Here is a 20,000-nt window from a genome sequence, read left to right on the forward strand (position 1 = left end):
CCCCAGAGTCTGCAACACCACTAAGCAAGGGGCACCACCAAGCAAGCGGCACTATGAAGACCAAGGAGCTCTCCAAACAGGTCAGGGACAAAGTTGTGGAGAAGTACAGATCAGGTTTGGGTTATAAAAAATATCAGAAACTTTGAATATCCCACGGAGCACCACTAAATCCATTATAAAAAAATGGAAAGAATATGGCACCACAACAAACCTGCCAAGAGAGGGCCGCCCACCAAAACTCACGGACCAGGCAAGGAGGACATTAATCAGGGAGGCAACAAAGAGACCAAAGATAACCCTGAAGGAGCTGCAAAGCTCCACAGCGGAGATTGGAGTATCTGTCCATAGGACCACCTTTAGCCGTACACTCCACAGAGCTCGGCTTTACGGAAGAGTGGCCAGAAAAAAGCCATTGCTTAAAGAAAAAAAGACTCCCCAAACATATGGAAGAAGGTAATCTGGTCAGCTTTTGGGCCTTCAAGGAAACACATGGTGGTGGCAGCATCATGCTGTGGGGATGTTTTTCATCGGCAGGGACTGGGAAACTGGTCAGAATTGAAGGAATGATGGATGGTGCTAAATACAGGGAAATTCTTGAGGGAAACCTTCCAGAGATTTGAGACTGGGACGGAGGTTCACCTTCCAGCAGGACAATACCCCTAAGCATATTGCTAAAGCAACACTTGAGTGGTTTAAGAGGAAACATTTAAATGTCTTGGAATGGCCTAGTCAAAGCCCAGACCTCAATCCAATTGAGAATCTGTGGTATGACTTAAAGATTGCTGTACACCAGCGGAACCCATCCAACTTGATGGAGCTGGAGCAGTTTTGCCTTGAAGAATGGGCAAAAATCCCAGTGGCTAAATGTGCCAAGCTTCTAGAGACATACCCCAAGAGACTTGCAGCTGTAATTGCTGCAAAAGGTGGCTCTACAAAGTATTGACTTTCGGGGGGTGAATAGTTATGCACGCTCAAGTTTTCTGTTTTTTTGTCCTATTTCTTGTTTGTTTCACAATAAAACATATTTTGCACCTTCAAAAGGGTAGGCATGTTGTGTAAATCAAATGATACAAACCCCCAAAAAATCTATTTTAATTCCAGGTTGTAAGGCAACAAAATAGGAAAAATGTCAAGGGGGGTGAATACTTTCGCAACCCACTGTATCTCTTAACGCTGTTTGACATCAATACATTTCAATTTCCACTGCTCTTCAACATCCTAATCCAGACACAATTTACAATATTGTTAGACCTGTATCATACAGTCATCTCAAAAATGTATATGACACCTGTATCATACAGTCATCTCAAATATTTATATGTCACTAAAAGCACAATAAAGCAAAAACAAGTGTATTAAACCATCAGTGATGAGAGCTGATATTAGTTACTATACTGTTCAGTGTTGGCCAGTGGTTCCCAACCTTTATCAGTTACTATACTGTTCAGTGTTGGCCAGTGGTTCCCAACCTTTATCAGTTACTGTACTGTTCAGTGTTGGCCAGTGGTTCCCAACCTTTATCAGTTACTGTACCACCAACTGAATGTTGCTCTGCCTGGAGTACCCCTGAAGTACCCCTCATGTGCATTTTATCAGTAGGCATATGGTGTCATGAGTCTTCTCAAGTACCCCCTGTGGATAGGCGAAGTACCCCCATGGCTCATAGTACCCCTGGCTGGGAACCACTGGTGTAAGCTGCAGCATGTACCACCTGCCCCATGTGTTTAAATGTATTCTAGTCATTTCTTTCTTCTTGTGTGTTATACTGAATCTACTCTGATGTCCACATAATCAACACATGGTGCTGGCAGTGTAGGGCCTTAACCATGGTCTCCTTAGCATTATGGTGATGGCAGTGTAAGGCCTTAACCCTGGCCTCCTTATCATTATGGTGATGGCAGTGTAAGGCCTTAACCATGGCCTCCTTAGCATTATGGTGATGGCAGTGTAAGGCCTTAACCCTGGTCTCCTTAGCATTATGGTGATGGCAGTGTAAGGCCTTAACCCTGGCCTCCTTATCATTATGGTGATGGCAGTGTAAGGCCTTAACCATGGCCTCCTTATCATTATGGTGATGGCAGTGTAAGGCCTTAACCATGGTCTCCTTATCATTATGGTGATGGCAGTGTAAGGCCTTAACCCTGGCCTCCTTAGCATTATGGTGATGGCAGTGTAGGGCCTTAACCCTGGTCTCCTTATCATTATGGTGATGGCAGTGTAGGGCCTTATCCCTGGCCTCCTTATCATTATGGTGATGGCAGTGTAGGGCCTTAACACTGGCCTCCTTATCATTATGGTGCTGGCAATGTACAGCCTTAACCCTGGCCTACTTATCATTATGGTGATGGTCATGGCAGTGTAGAGCCTTAACCCTGGCCTACTTATCATTATGGTGATGGTCATGGCAGTGTAGGGCCTTAACCCTGGCCTACTTATCATTATGGTGATGGTCATGGCAGTGTAGGGCCTTAACACTGGCCTACTTATCATTATGGTGATGGTCATGGCAGTGTAGGGCCTTAACCCTGGCCTACTTATCATTATGGTGATGGTCATGGCAGTGTAGGGCCTTAACCCTGGCCTACTTATCATTATGGTGATGGTCATGGCAGTGTAGGGGCCTTAACACTGGCCTACTTATCATTATGGTGATGGTCATGGCAGTGTAGGGCCTTAACACTGGCCTACTTATCATTATGGTGATGGTCATGGCAGTGTAGGGCCTTAACCCTGGCCTACTTATCATTATGGTGATGGTCATGGCAGTGTAGGGCCTTAACCCTGGCCTACTTATCATTATGGTGATGGTCATGGCAGTGTAGGGCCTTAACCCTGGCCTACTTATCATTATGGTGATGGTCATGGCAGTGTAGGGCCTTAACCCTGGCCTACTTATCATTATGGTGATGGTCATGGCAGTGTAGGGCCTTAACACTGGCCTACTTATCATTATGGTGATGGTCATGGCAGTGTACAGCCTTAACCCTGGCCTACTTATCATTATGGTGATGGTCATGGCAGTGTAGGGCCTTAACACTGGCCTACTTATCATTATGGTGATGGTCATGGCAGTGTAGGGCCTTAACACTGGCCTACTTATTATTACTGTATTTATTGTTCAGCTGAAAGCCAAACAATGTTCTATTTACCCAGAAAGCTTTTCATCTGCCCTCTAGGGCCTTGGTGGAAACGCTCCACTGGTAGGTCTGGAGTACCCAACAGGAAATATTATTATTATTATTATAGTAACCAACAGGAAATAGAGTAGGCTACAACATGGAGATTCTGGAGTACCCAACAGGAAATAGAGTAGGCTACAACATGGAGATTCCGGAGTACCCAACAAGAAATAGAGTAGGCTACAACATGGATATTCTGTAGTAACCAACAGGAAATAGAGTAGGCTACAACATGGAGATTCTGGAGTACCCAACAGGAAATAGAGTATGCTACAACATGGAGATTCTGGAGTACCCAACAAGAAATAGAGTAGGCTACAACATGGAGATTCTGGAGTAACCAACAGGAAATAGAGTAGGCTACAACATGGAGATTCTGGAGTACTCAACAGGAAATAGAGTAGGCTACAACATGGAGATTCTGGAGTAACCAACAGGAAATAGAGTAGGCTACAACATGGAGATTCTGGAGTACCCAACAGGAAATAGAGTAGGCTACAACATGGAGATTCTGTAGTAACCAACAGGAAATAGAGTAGGCTATAACATGGAGATTCTGGAGTACCCAACAGGAAATAGAGTATGCTTCAACATGGAGATTCCGGAGTACCCAACAGGAAATAGAGTATGCTTCAACATGGAGATTCCGGAGTACCCAACAGGAAATAGAGTAGGCTACAACATGGAGATTCTGTAGTAACCAACAGGAAATAGAGTAGGCTACAACATGGAGATTCTGGAGTAACCAACAGGAAATAGAGTAGGCTACAACATGGAGATTCTGGAGTACCCAACAGGAAATAGAGTAGGCTACAACATGGAGATTCTGGAGTACCCAACAGGAAATAGAGTAGGCTACAACGTGGAGATTCTGGAGTACCCAACAGGAAATAGAGTAGGCTACAACATGGAGATTCTGGAGTACCCAACAGGAAATAGAGTAGGCTACAACGTGGAGATTCTGGAGTACCCAACAGGAAATAGAGTAGGCTACAACATGGAGATTCTGTAGTAACCAACAGGAAATAGAGTAGGCTACAACATGGAGATTCTGGAGTACCCAACAGGAAATAGAGTAGGCTACAACATGGAGATTCCGGAGTACCCAACAGGAAATAGAGTAGGCTACAACATGGAGATTCTGGAGTACCCAACAGGAAATAGAGTAGGCTACAACATGGAGATTCTGGAGTACCCAACAGGAAATAGAGTAGGCTACAACATGGAGATTCTGGAGTAACCAACAGGAAATAGAGTAGGCTACAACATGGAGATTCCGGAGTACCCAACAGGAAATAGAGTAGGCTACAACATGGAGATTCCGGAGTACCCAACAGGAAATAGAGTAGGTTACAACATGGAGGTTTAACATGGCAGGCAAAGAAGGGCAATTCAACATCTAGTTACACCTACGGTTGCAAAGCTACCGGTAGTTTACCAAAGTTACTGGAATCTTCAGTCATTTTGGCAATTAAGTTAAAATCTATGGCAAACTATCTTAACTTTGGTAATTTATACTTGAATAAAATATATATATTTTATAAATAATATAACTTTATAAAATATCTGTGTCGATATTGTTCATGAGTTTTTAGTAGATAGACCATATGGTTCAACAGAAACTTGCCTAATTAATTATAAAAGCATCTAATCAACAATGGTATTATTTTCAATTACTTCTGCAACTCGTCCCACTACTGTATTCTTTCAACACTGACACCAGTTTGACACCACATCATTGACAACAAAGACATATTGACTTAGTAAAATATATAAGTGTGTAAAAGAAAATATAAAGGATATTTCATGCTGAAACTCTCATATTAAACACATATGGTATTCACAAAGTTCATGGTTTATATTTAGGATAATGTTTTACAGCTTTGTCATTCTATTTTATATTTTTAAATCATCTTATTTAATTATTTCATATATTGTTCATGTGATAAGGCCAGAGAGAGGGCCAGAGATAATTACACACCTGTGATCATCTGAAGTACTCAAAAGGGCCACTAAATGTCTTGTGATAGATTACATCAAATCATTGAAAGACAAAATAATTCTGGTAGTTTACTTCAAAAGTTTCCAGTAATATACAGTGCCTTCAGAAAGTATTCACACCACTTGACTTTTTCAAAATGTTATTGTGTTACAGCCTGAATTTAAAATGGATTTCATTTTCATTGGGCTCCCGAGTGGCGCAGCGGTCTAAGGCACTGCATCTTAGTGCTTGAGGCGTCACTACAGACCCCCTGGTTTGATTCCAGGCTGTATCACAACCGGCCGTGATTGGGAGTCCCATAGGGCGGCGCACAATTGGCCGGTGTAGGCCGTCATTGTGAATAAGAATTTGTTTAAAGGTAAAAAATAAATTGAGATGTTGTGTCACTGGCCTCCACATAATGTCAAAGTGGAATTATGTATTTTTTTTTTTTTTACAAATGTATAAAATAAAAATAAAAATTGAAATGTCTTGAGTCAATAAGTATTCAACCCCTTTGTTATGGCAAGCCTAAATAAGTTCAGGAGTAAAAATATGCTTAACGAGTCACATAAGTTGCATTGCTCACTCTGTGTGCAATAATAGTGTTTCACATGACTACCTCATCTCTGTAACAATTTTAACATTTTAGTCATTTAGCAGACGCTCTTATCCAGAGCGACTTACAGTTAGTGAGTGCATATATTATTTTTATATACTGGTCCCCCGTGGGAAACGAACCCACAACCCTGGCGTTGCAAACGCCATGCTCTACCAACTGAGCTACATCCCTGCCGACCATTCCCTCCCCTACCCTGGACCAATTGTGCGCCGCCCCATGGGTCTCCCGGTCGCGGCCGGCTACGACTGTCACGCCCTGGCTCTGGGACTCTTATATGTTGAGCCAGGGTGTGTAGATTCTATGTGTTTGTGTTTCTATGTTAGGATCTAGTTCATGTGTATCTATGTTGGCCGGGGTGGTTCTCAATCAGAGGCAACGAGAATCAGCTGTTGCTTGTTGTCTCTGATTGGGAACCATACTTAGGCAGCCTATTTGGCACAGTGTATTGTGGGATCTTGTTCCGTGTATGGTTTGTGTTTTGTTACCAAGGACTTCACGTATCGTTTTTGTTGTTTTGTTCGTGTGGTGAATATTTAATAAAGTATGTTCGCATTCCACGCTGCACATTGGTCCAATCCTTTCGACGATCGTGACAACGACAGAGCCTGGATTCGAACAAGGATCTCTAGTGGCACAGCTAGCACTGCGATGCAGTGCCTTAGACCACCTCATCTCTGTACCCCACACATACAATTATCTGTAAGGTCCCTTAGTCGAGCAGTCAATTTCAAACACAGATTCAACCACAAAGACAACAGAGGTTTCCATTGCCTCACAAAGAAGGGCACCTATTGGTATTGAATGTCCCTTTGAGCATACTGAAGTTAGTAATTACACTTTGGATGGTGTATCAATACACCCAGTCACTACAAAGATACAGGCGTACTTCCTAACTCAGTTGCCGGAGAGGAAGGAAACCGCTCAGGGATTTCACCAAGAGGCAAATGGATACAGAGTTTAATGGCTGTGATAGGAGAAAACTGAGGATGGACCAACAACATTGTAGATACTCCACAATACTAACCTAAATGACAGAGTGAAAAGAAGGAAGCCTGTACAAAATACAAATATTCCAAAACATGCATCCTGTTTGCAATAAGGCATTACAGTAAAACTGCAAAAAAAAGTGGCAAAGAATTAACTTTATGTCCTGAATACAAAGTGTTATGTAAATCCAGCACAACACATCACCGAGTACCACTCTTCATATTTTCAAGCATGGTGGTGGCTGCATCATGTTATGGTTATGCTTGTCATCAGCACGGACTTAGGAGTTTTTTTTTTTAGGATAAAAAGAAACGGAATAGAGCTAAGCTCAGGCACAATCCTAGAGGAAAACCTGGTTCAGTCTGATTTCCAACAGACACTGGGAGACAAATACGGCTATCAGCAGGACACTGGAGATGCTTACCAAGATGACATTTAATGTTTCTGAGTGGCCTAGTTACAATTTTGACTTAAATCGGTTTGAAATCTATGGCAATGATCAACAACCAACATGACAGAGCTTGAAGAATAAAAAACAACAACATAATGAGCAAATATTTTACAATCCGGGTGTGAAAAGCTGTTAGAGAATTAACAGGAAGACTCACAGCTGTAATCGCTGCCAAAGGTTACTCTAGCATGTATTGACTCAGGGGTGTGAATACTTATGTAAATTAATTTGTTAAAATGTGCAGAAAATTCTAAAAACATGTTTTCACTTTGTCATTATGGGGTATTGTGTGTAGATGGGTGAGAAAAAATGATGGAGGAAGAGGAAGAGGAGGAGGAAGAGGAGAGGAGGGGTGGGAGGAGAGGAGGGGTGGGGGGAGAAGTCGGGGAGGATCAGAATCCTAGACATCACAGTTGGAGAGCTTTGGAGTCTCCATAGACTATAACAGGAATGTCGCAGGAATGTCGAAAAGAATGCTCTCTCCCTTTTCTCCCTTCTCTTTCCACATTGATAATTGTGAATGTCGAGGGTTCAGATTTATTTAGCCAGTCAGTCCAGACCGGTAAAAAATGTGTTGGTAAAAGGAGCCTGCCTGGCAGATGTTATCCCTGGCAAGACAAGCCCTGTGGTATCCAGCTACTTATTGTTGAGCAGTAACAGCTGAGCATCCCCATGACATGTTTCAGTCCCGTTGTGACAACCAGTTGAATTCACTGACTGGGACCTCTGAGTGATGCCGCTGTGAAAATATTTTGGGCCTCGCTGCTCGGTCAAAACACCTAGGCTAGCCAGGTTTCAGCCAGGTTTCAGCCAGGTTTCAGGAGTAAAATAAATACATAAAAAATGGTTCCTCTTAAGCAGCAAGAATGTCCTTTTGGATTACCGTAATCGATAACAATATCTACTCAACTTCGTGATTACAAAATGATTCAAGGAAATGAAACAAGAACCTAGAAAAGCAGGCTAGTGTGTTTGATTGAATAGGAACCTTTAGATCCGAGGCCTCTGCCAACTGTTTCATAATTACAGAACATCCATCCTTCTGCCAGAAACGCCACTTTCTACTTGATTGTGAGAACATTTCTAGTTTTATCCTGAGCTGACAATCCTTAGAGAGAGAAAAGCATGACTTGAAAGAAGTCATTGGGTGGATGGGGTGTAATTTCCTCCGTAAATGTTTGCAAGTTAGTCTGATCTTAGGAAGTCGAGCGAAACCAAATTTGGAGGGAAAAAACGATCAACTCTTCAAAGTGACTGTCATGCATTATTACAACTCAACACTATTTAATACAGAATACACGAGGGACCCATTTTAATGGACTTTATTTTTGGGGGGGATTTTTGATGTTTTGAAATTAGAGTTTGTAGGCAGCCATTGAAGTAGGCCGAGGTTAGGACTGGAATATGTCAATAAGTGCATTAATAATTGTCGGCTCTGGCTCCCTATCACATTAAACTGGGTGGTGTCGGCTCTGGCTCCTCTATCACATTAAACTGGGTGGTGTCTGCTCTGGCTCCCTATCACATTAAACTGGGTGGTGTCTGCTCTGGCTCCTCTATCACATTAAACTGGGTGGTGTCTGCTCTGGCTCCCTATCACATTAAACTGGGTGGTGTCTGCTCTGGCTCCTCTATCACATTAAACTGGGTGGTGTCTGCTCTGGCTCCCTATCACATTAAACTGGGTGGTGTCTGCTCTGGCTCCTCTATCACATTAAACTGGGTGGTGTCGTCTCTGGCTCCTCTATCACATTAAACTGGGTGGTGTCTGCTCTGGCTCCCTATCACATTAAACTGGGTGGTGTCTGCTCTGGCTCCCTATCACATTAAACTGGGTGGTGTCTGCTATGGCTCCTCTATCACATTAAACTGGGTGGTGTCTGCTCTGGCTCCCTATCACATTAAACTGGGTGGTGTCTGCTCTGGCTCCCTATCACATTAAACTGGGTGGTGTCGTCTCTGGCTCCTCTATCACATTAAACTGGGTGGTGTCTGCTCTGGCTCCCTATCACATTAAACTGGGTGGTGTCTGCTCTGGCTCCCTATCACATTAAACTGGGTGGTGTCTGCTCTGGCTCCCTATCACATTAAACTGGGTGGTGTCGTCTCTGGCTCCTCTATCACATTAAACTGGGTGGTGTCTGCTCTGGCTCCTCTATCACATTAAACTGGGTGGTGTCTGCTCTGGCTCCCTATCACATTAAACTGGGTGGTGTCTGCTCTGGCTCCCTATCACATTAAACTGGGTGGTGTCTGCTCTGGCTCCTCTATCACATTAAACTGGGTGGTGTCTGCTCTGGCTCCCTATCACATTAAACTGGGTGGTGTCTGCTCTGGCTCCCTATCACATTAAACTGGGTGGTGTCTGCTATGGCTCCTCTATCACATTAAACTGGGTGGTGTCTGCTATGGCTCCTCTATCACATTAAACTGGGTGGTGTCTGCTATGGCTCCTCTATCACATTAAACTGGGTGGTGTCGTCTCTGGCTCCCATTTAGGTTAGTATTGTGGAGTAAATACAATGTTGTTGATCCATCCTCAGTTTTCTCCTATCACAGCCATTAAACTAGCAGATGGAATCATAATTGAATCCAAGATGGCGTAGTAGTGCAGTCCTGTTTTTGTCGTGTGTCTGTAAATAGCCTGTAAATACCCTGGTTTTTTTTGTATTTTTCGTACATATTTTCCTATCAGACTTTTCATCCTTCTACAAAATATACTTTCCTGCAACCCGCCTCACTCAATGTGGAACGGATTCTATTATTGACGTACCTTTTATCTAGAATCTCCAGTTGAAACTAGCTAGCCAGCTAACTAGCTACTTGCTATTAGCCACAGTTGCTATTCTACCCAGAACATTGGATTTTCTGCCGAAATAATTTAATCACTGGACATTAATCACCGGATCGCAACTAGCTAGCCGCAACCAAATGGATGTTGCTGTCTGGCTAATCACCACTGCCCCCGATGCAAGCACCAGTTAGCCTCGAGCTAGCCTAGAGCCAGGCTCATATCCCGGCTATCTACCTCTAGGTCTACCGGACGGGAGTAGCCAGCTAACTAGCTACTTGCTATCAGCTACCGTTAGCGGTTTTTCACCATTGTCTGTGGCCTGCACCACCTACCAGCCAGCTCAAGTCTGGACTATTATTCGGCCAGTCTGCACTGTCTGCACAGCGCGTTATCGACCCAGAACATATCAGTTTTTCTGCCGGAATCACTGGACCTTTAACTCCGGATCCATCGCTCCCAGCTAGCTGCAACAAAATGGACGTTGAGGTCTGGCTAATCATCCTGAGCTAGGCCCATCTCCCATCTCCCATCTCCCGGCTATCTACCTCTCTGTCAACTGGACGGGACCACCTAGTGTTGACACAGAGCCCAGCCGATCCTACACGACTGGTCTGCCGACGAAATCGTCTGATGAGGTAGATTTTACAACAGGCTTCCCGTTACGACGTTGACCACGAAGATTCCATCTGCTAGCCCCGGCCTGCTAGCACACGCTAGCCGTGCCCTCTTGCTCGCTAGTGCTTTAGCAGCCCCCGAACTACCTCCGAACTATCCTATTGCTGTTCACCGGACCTTATGATAACTCAGCTATACAGCTGATGTCTGCTGGACTGTTCCTTTTTACGGTACTGCATCCTGTTTACGTTTAGCCTCAGCCCAAACTGTGTCGTCATTACCAGCTGTTGTCTTAGCTCTCTCAAATTACACCTTGATTGCTTTATGCCTCTCTCCCTTGTCAATATGGTTAGCTTATTGTTGTTTCGGGTTATTTCTAATTGTACTATTTCACTGTAGATCCCTCAGCCCAGCTAAACCTGCCTTAGATAGCTCCTTTGTCCCACCCCCCATACACGCGGAGACCGACTCAATTGGTGCCTCCAGTGATGCTATCTCTTTCATTGTTACCCAACGCTTAGGTTTACCTCCACTTTACTCATATCCTTCCATATCCTTGTCTGTACATAATGCCCTGAATCTTTTCTACAACGCCCGGAAATCTGCCCCCTTTATTCTATGTACCCAACGCACTAGAAGACCAGTTCTTAAAGCCTTTAGCCGTATCCTTATTCTAGTCCTCCTCTGTTCCTCTGGTGATGTAGAGGCTAACCCAGGCCCTGCAGCCCTCAGTATCACTCCTACTCCCCAGGCGCTATCATTTGCTGACTTCTGTAATCGCAAAAGTCTTGGTTTCTTGCACGTAAATATCAGAAGTCTACTTCCTAAGTTTGAGTTATTCACTGCGTTAGCACACTCCGCCAACCCTGATGTTCTAGCAGTGTCTGAATCCTGGCTTAGGAAGGCCACCAAAAATTCTGAAATGTCCATCCCCAACTATAACATTTTCCGTCTAGATAGAACTGCCAAAGGGGGTGGAGTTGCAATCTACTGTAGAGATAGCCTGCAGAGCTCCATCATACTATCCAGGTCTGTGCCCAAACAGTTTGAGCTTCTACTTCTAAAAATCCACCTTTCCAGAAATAAGTCTCTCACTGTTGCCGCTTGCTACAGACCCCCCTCAGCCCCCAGCTGTGCCCTGGATACCATATGTGAATTGATTGCCCCCCATTTATCCTCAGAGTTCGTACTGCTTGGTGACCTAAATTGGGATATGCTTAACACCCCGGCCATCCTACAATCCAAACTAGATGCCCTCAACCTCACGCAAATTATCAACGAACCTACCAGGTACAACCCTAAATCCGTAAACATGGGTTCCCTCATAGATATCATCCTGACTAACATACCCTCTAAATACACCTCCGCTGTCTTCAACCAGGATCTCACGATCACTGCCTTATTGCCTGCGTCCGGACGGTCCGCGGTCAAACGACCACCCCTCATCACTGTCAAACGCTCCCTAAAACACTTTAGCGAGCAGGCCTTCCTAATTGACCTGGCCCAGGTATCCTGGATGTATATAGATCTCATTCCGTCAGTAGAGGATGCCTGGTTGTTCTTTAAAAGTAATTTCCTCTCAATCTTAAATAAACATGCCCCATTCAAAAAATACAGAACTAAGAACAGATATAGCCCCTGGTTCTCCTCAGACTTGACTGCCCTTGACCAGCACAAAAACATCCTGTGGCGTACTGCATTAGCATCAAATAGCCCCCGCGATATGCAACTTTTCAGGGAAGTTAGGAACCAATATACACAAGCAGTCAGGAAAGCAAAGGCTAACTTTTTCAAACAGAAATGTGCATCCTGTAGCACTAACTCCAAAATGTTTTGGGACACTGTAAAGTCCATGGAGAATAAGAGCACTTCCTCCCAGCTGCCCACTGCACTGAGGCTAGGAAACACTATCACCACCGATAAATCTACAATAATCGAGAATTTCAACAAGCATTTTGCTACGGCTGGCCATGCTTTCCATCTGGCTACCACTACCCCGGCCACCAACTCTGCACCCTCCGCTGCAACTTGCCCATGCCCCCCCCCGCTTCTCATTCACACAAATTCAGACAGCTGATGTTCTGAAAGAGCTGCAAAATCTGGACCCCTACAAATCATCTGGGCTAGACAATCTGGACCCTTTCTTTCTAAAACTAGCTGCCGAAATTGTCGCAACCCCTATTACTAGCCTGTTCAACCTCTCTTTCGTAACGTCTGAGATCCCCAGAGATTGGGAAGCTGCCGCGGTCATCCCCCTCTTCAAAGGGGGTGACACTCTAGATCCAAACTGTTATAGACCTATATCCATCCTGCCCTGTCTTTCGAAAGTATTTGAAAGCCAAGTTAACAAACAGATCACCAACCATTTCGAATCCCACCGTACCTTCTCCGCTATGCAATCCGGTTTCTGAGCTTTCTGAGGTTTTTCAGCCACGCTCAAGGTCCTAAACGATATTATAACCGCGATCGATAATAGACAGTACTGTGCAGCCGTCTTCATCGACCTGGCCAAGGCTTTCGACTCTGTCAACCACCGCATTCTTATTGGCAGACTAAATAGCCTTGGTTTCTCAAATGACTGCCTCGCCTGGTTCACCAACTACTTCTCAGATAGAGTTCAATGTGTGAAATCGGAGGGCCTGTTGTCTGGACCTATGGCAGTCTCTATGGGGGTGCCACAGGGTTCAATTCTTGGGCCGACTCTTTTCTCCGTGTATATCAATGATGTCGCTCTTGCTGCTGGTGACTCTCAGATCCACCTCTACGCAGACGACACCATTTTGTATACATCTGGCCCTTCATTGGACACTTTGTTAACAAACCTCCAAACGAGCTTCAATGCCATACAACACTCCTTCAGTAGCCTCCAACTGCTCTTAAACACTAGTAAAACTAAATGCATGCTCTTCAATCGAACGCTGCTGGCACCCGCCCACCCGACTAGAATCACTACTCTCAGCGGGTCTGACCTAGAGTATGTGGACAACTACAAATACCTAGGTGTCTGGTTAGACTGTAAACTCTCCTTCCAGACTCACATTAAGAATCTCCAATCCAAAGTTAAATCTAGAATCGGCTTCCTATTTCGCAACAAAGCCTCCTTCACTCATGCTGCCAAACATGCCCTCGTAAAACTGACTATCCTACCGATCCTTGACTTCGGCGATGTCATTTACAAAATAGCCTCCAACACTCTACTCAGCAAATTGGATGTAGTCTATCACAGTGCCATCCGTTTTGTCTCCAAAGCCCCATACACTACCCACCACTGTGACCTGTACGCTCTTGTTGGCTGGTCCTCACTACATGTTCGTCGTCAAACCCACTGGCTCCAGGCCATCTATAAATCACTGCTAGGCAAATCCCCGCCTTATCTTAGCTCATTGGTCACCATAGCAACACCCACCCGTAGTCTGCGCTCCAGCAGGTATATCTCACTGGTCATTCCCAAAGCCAACACCTCCTTTGGCCGCCATTCCTTCCAGTTCTCTGCTGCCAATGACTGGAACGAATTGCAAAAATCTCTGAAGCTGGAGACACTTATCTCCCTCACTAACTTTAAGCATCAGTTGTCAGAGCACCTTACCGATCACTGCACATGTACACAGCCCATCTGAAATTAGCCCACCCAACTACCTCATCCCTATATTGTTATTTATTTTGCTCCCCAGTATCTCTATTTGCACATAATCTCTTGCACATCTAGCATTCCAGTGTTAATACTAATTGTAATTATTTTGTACTATAGCCTATTTATTGCCTTACCTCCATAACTTGCTACATTTGCACACACTGTATATATATTTTCTGTTGTATTTTATGACCTTATGTTTTTTTTACCCCATATGTAACTCTGTGTTGTTGTTTTTATCGCACTGCTTTGCTTTATCTTGGCCAGGTCGCAGTTGTAAATGAGAACTTGTTCTCAACTGGCTTACCTGGTTAAATAAAGGTGATATAAAAAATAAAAAAAACAACTCTGTAACTGTTTTAAAGTCACCATTGACATTTTAGTCATTTAGCAGACACTCTTATCCAAAGCGACTTACATTTTATTAAATTTTTATACTGGCCCCCCATGGGAATCGAACCCACAACCCTGGCATTGCAAGCTCCATGCTCTACCAACTGAGCTACACGGGGCCCTCATGGTGATATCCCTGAGCGGTTTCCTTCATTTACATAAAATTTTACATTTTAGTCATTTAGCAGACGCTCTTATCCAGAGCGACTTACAGTTAGAGTGCATACATTATTTTATTTTTTTCATACTGGCCCCCCCGTGGGAAACAGTACCAAAACAATTGATCTAATGATTCTGTCTCTTCGCAGCAAAATCTGCAGAGCTGGTTAGATTGTATCCCCTAACTAACTGTATGAATAAGTTGACGACGTACTCACTCAAACTGTCAAAACGAACCCCAAAACTTTACACAACGTTAGACACGGACACGAATGATCTGTTTAGTGTGTTAACACACTATTGGTAGTTTGTTGTAACTGAGTATTGGTGCTAAACCGTGTGTTATTGGATGCTAGCATGCTAGTTAGCTATGGCGTCATAGGATACGGTGCCCTGGGCGGTTTTCACGGAAGAATACTGTACCAAGTTAGCTAGCTGAATAAACTAAGTTAGATTCCTAGAAACATTGAACCGCTGTAGTTTACAACAACTATAATTTCTAAAGTGGAAGTTGGGAGAGTTATATTTGAGTGTTTCAGTGAAAGGTAAGTGAGGGAGGCCCCGCTCTCTCGCTTTCCCAGATGTTTAGTTAATTTTATTCTGATCTCTTTTGCATTATTGTAGCCTTTTCTGTAGCCTGTCAACTATGTGTCTGTCTATCCCTGTTCTCTCCTCTCTGCACAGGCCATACAAACGCTTCACACCGCGTGGCTGCTGCCACTCTAATCTGGTGGTCCCTGCGCGCACATCCCACGTGGAGTTCCAGGTCTCCGGCAGCCTCTGGAACTGCCGTTCTGCGGCCAACAAGGCAGAGTTCATCTCAGCCTATGCTACCCTACCCTTGGCGCTGACGGAAACATGGATTACCACAGAAAACACTGCTACTCCTACTGCTCTTTCCTCGTCTGATCATGTGTTCTCGCATACCCCGAGAGCATCTGGTCAGCGCGGCGGTGGCACAGGAATCCTCATCTCTCCCAAGTGGACATTCTCTCTTTTCCCCCTGACACATCTCCTCATTTGAATTCCATGCTGTCACAGTCACTAGCCCATTCAAGCTTAACATCCTTATCATTTATCGCCCTCCAGGTTCCCTTGAAGAATTCATCAATGAGCTTGACGCCTTGATAAGTTCCTTTCCTGAGGATGACTCACCCCTCACAGTTCTGGGTGACTTTAACCTCCCGACGTCTGCCTTTGACTAATTTCTCTCTACCTCCTTCTTTCCACTCCTTTCCTCTTTTGACCTCACCCTCTCACCGTCCCCCCCTACTCACAAGGCAGGCAATACGCTTGACCTCATCTTTACTAGATGCTGTTCTTCTACTAATCTCACTGCAACTCCCCTCCATGTCTCCGACCACTACTTTGTATCCTTTTCTCTCTCGCTCTCCTCCAACACTAATCACTCTGCCCCTACTCAGATGGTAATGTGCCGTCGCAACCTTCGCTCTCTCTCTCCCGCTACTCTCTCCTCTTCCATCCTATCATCTCCTAAATCCTTCTCCCTCCGATCTCCTGATTCTGCCTCCTCAACCTTCCTCTCCTCCCTTTCTGCATCTTTTGACTCTCTATGTCCCCTATCCTCCCGGCCGGCTCGGTCCTCCCCTCCTGCTCCGTGGAGCTCACAGAACAGGGCTCCGGGCAGCCGAGGGGAAATGGAGGAAAACTAGACTCCCTGTGGACCTGTCATCTTTTCACTCCCTCCTCTCTACATTTTCTTCCTCTGTTTCTGCTGCTAAAGCCACTTTCTACCACTCGCAATTTCAAGCCTCTGCCTCTAACCCTAGGAAGCTCTTTGCCACCTTCTCCTCCCTGCTGAATCCTCCTCCTCCTCCTCCCCCTCTCTCCTCCCTCTCTGTGGATGACTTCGTCAACCATTTTGAAAAGAAGGTTGACGACATCCGATCCTCATTTATTAAGTCAAATGACACCGCTGGTCCTGCTCACACTGCCCTACCCTATGCTTTGACTTCTTTCTCCCCTCTCTCTCCAGATGAAATCTTGAGACTTGTGACGGCCGGCCGCCCAACAACCTGCCCGCTTGACCCTATCCCCTCCTCTCTTCTCCAGACCATTTCCGGAGACCTTCTCCCTTACCTCGCCTCGCTCATCGACTCATCCTTGACCGCTGGCTATGTCCCTTCCGTCTTCAAGAGAGCGAGAGTTGCACCCCTCCTCAAAAAACCTACACTCGATCCCTCCGATATCAAGAACTACAGACCAGTATCCCTTCTTTCTTTTCTCTCCAAAACTCTTGAGCGTGCCGTCTCTAGCCAACTCTCCTGCTATCTCTCTCAGAATGACCTTCTTGATCCAAACCAGTCAGGTTTCAAGACTGGTCATTCAACTGAGACTGCTCTTCTCCGTGTCAAGGAGGCTCTCCACACTGCTAAAGCTAACTCTCTCTCCTCTGCTCTTATCCTTCTAGACCTATCTGCTGCCTTTGATACTGTGAACCATCAGATCCTCCTCTCCACCCTCTCCGAGTTGGGCATCTCCAGCGCTGCTCACTCTTGGATTGCGTCCTACCTGACAGGTCGCTCCTACCATGTGGCGTGGCGAGAATCTGTCTCCGCACCATGTGCTCTCACCACTGGTGTCCCCCAGGGCTCAGTTCTAGGCCCTCTCCTATTCTCTCTATACACCAAGTCACTTGGTTATGTAATATCCTCACATGGTCTCTCCTATCATTGCTACGCAGACGACACACAATTCATCTTCTCCTTTCCCCCTTCTGATAACCAGGTGGCGAATCGCATCTCTGCATGTCTGGCAGACATATCAGTGTGGATGTCGGATCACCACCTCCAGCTGAACCTCGGCAAGACGGAGCTGCTCTTCCTCCCGGGGAAGGACTACCCGCTCCGTGATCTCGCCATCACGGTTGACAACTCCATTGTGTCCTCCTCCCAGAGTGCAAAGAACCTTGACATGACCCTAGACAACACCCTGTAGTTCTCCGCTAACATCAAAGTGGTGACCCGATCCTGCAGGTTCATGCTCTACAACATTCGCAGAGTACGTCCCTACCTTACACAGAAAGCGGCACAGGTCCTAATCCAGGCACTTGTCATCTCCCGTCTGGATTACTGCAACCCGCTGTTGGCTGGGCTCCCTGCCTGAGCCATTAAACCCCTACAACTTATCCAGAACGCTGCAGCCCGTCTGGTGTTCGCACACTCTACTGGCTTCCAGTTGAAGCTCGCATCTACTACAAAACCATGGTGCTTGCCTACAGAGCTGTGAGGGGAACGGCACCTCCTTACCTTCAGGCTCTGATCAGACCCTACACCCAAACGAGGGCACTACATTCATCCACCTCTGGCCTGCTAGCCCCCCTACCTCTACGGAAGCACAGTTCCCGTTCAGCCCAGTCAAAGCCATTCGCTGCTCTGGTACCCCAATGGTGGAACAAGGACAGCAGAGTCACTGACCACCTTCCGGAGACACTTGAAACCCTACCTCTTTAAGGAATACCTGGAATAGTATAACAGTAATCATTCTACCCCCCCCACTCCCCCATAAAAAAAGGGTGGTTGTCCCACTGGCTATAAGGTGAATGCACCAATGTGTAAGTGGCTCTGGATAAGAGCGTCTGCTAAATGACGTAAATGTAAAATGTAAATGTGAGTGTCTGACTTGATAGCTAATCTATCTTTTACACAGATTTCAGCAGTGTGTTTGTTGTGGTGAGCATTGAGAGCATGTTAGCAGTGTGTTTGTTGTGGTGAGCATTGAGAGCATGTCAGCAGTGTGTTTGTTGTGGTGAGCATTGAGAGCATGTCAGCAGTGTGTTTGTTGTGGTGAGCATTGAGAGCATGTCAGCAGTGTGTTTGTTGTGGTGAGCATTGAGAGCATGTTAGCAGTGTGTTTGTTGTGGTGAGCATTGAGAGCATGTTAGCTGTGTTTTCCTGGACTTAACTGTTCATTACTCTCGTTTGCCTTTCCAAGTTGGTCTTTGTCTTTTCCTTTCAAGGAGGCTTGTTGGATTCGTGTCGCTGCACTGTTTTACCAACTGATTGGTTCGCTGTTTTACAAAACTGATCGCTCACCCTCTCCCAGTTGCTTGGGGATATGTTGATTTATCAAGTTTAGAGGCTTGATTTAAACTTTGTTGTCTGGTTTCTACATATAACCACAGTTTTGTCAGTACAGAACGGAGCTACTCACACCCCATTCGTCCTATCGGTATGGGCATGTGCCTCTCTGTCCATCCTTATAGTATACTTCTTAGAGATTACTAATGTTACTGTCCCCACTGCAACTACACAAATACATGTACTTTTGTCCTTGTCCTTGAAACATTTAATTGAAAAACTGTAGAATCCCATTCATTCCTATGGAGGACTGCTCCTACTGGGGTGCCAATATGGCCGACTGGTGGCTTCAAAGCCTCTCAATGGCCAATACAGAGCATTAGCAATCCAGGGTTGACATACGTCTTTGGTTTCAACTAGCTATTTGCAATTGAGGTTTGGTCCAACAGAATCGGTCATGTGGACACCGAAACACATTGAGACATTATTTGACTGTAATAGAGAAGAAGTTAACTTTTCTAACGATACCCTTTCTATGTCTCAACTTCTCAAATTGTGCGAAGAGCAGGACACTACTAAAACGGGAGTATCAATGAACATTGATTCTGGAAAATGAATGCTTACTTTGACGCAGTACCATGTACCGCGTCAAATGTTAACCGTATGTTAGCCAAAGACTGTTATACTAGCTGTCTAGTCTGTGTTTTATAAATGTGCAATGAGCATAAAACACAATTATATAAGGAATTGGCAACCCGTTCTCATTCTGAGAAATAAGGTAGTGGGTGGGGGGGTGGGGGGGTGGGGGCATTGAAGCTGTAGCCAGGCCTTGGGGTGGGGGTAGGGGACAGCCAGGCCTTAGAGAGGGGGGTTTTGGTGTGGGGTGGTAGAGGGACATTGGAGTTGCTGGCTGTGGATCAGTGGCAGCTGGATGTGTCACTGGAAGAGAACCATGCCCCCGTTATGTTGGCTGAACCTTTTGTCTTGTTTAATGCCCACATCACAGGATCGCTGGGCAGCCGGGGCTCTGCCTGGTCACAAACAGGAAATCTTTGTTTCTCCTGTTCAGGGTTAATGAGACGTCTAGGAACTCTAGAATATGCTCCTTGTCTTCCTGACCCCTGATCTCTAACAGTACAGTCCTGATC

At 45.3% G+C, this 20,000-nt stretch overlaps 1 protein-coding gene across 1 annotated transcript in view; it reads right to left on the minus strand.

Annotated features, from left to right (window-relative positions):
- cfap299 (cilia and flagella associated protein 299) overlaps nucleotides 1–20,000 on the minus strand; it is a 375,917-nt gene that overhangs the window by 127,936 nt on the left and 227,981 nt on the right. The window lies entirely within an intron of this gene.

The sequence above is a fragment of the Coregonus clupeaformis genome, chromosome 16 (genome assembly GCF_020615455.1).
Source record: "Coregonus clupeaformis isolate EN_2021a chromosome 16, ASM2061545v1, whole genome shotgun sequence".
NCBI classification, from domain to species: domain Eukaryota; kingdom Metazoa; phylum Chordata; class Actinopteri; order Salmoniformes; family Salmonidae; genus Coregonus; species Coregonus clupeaformis.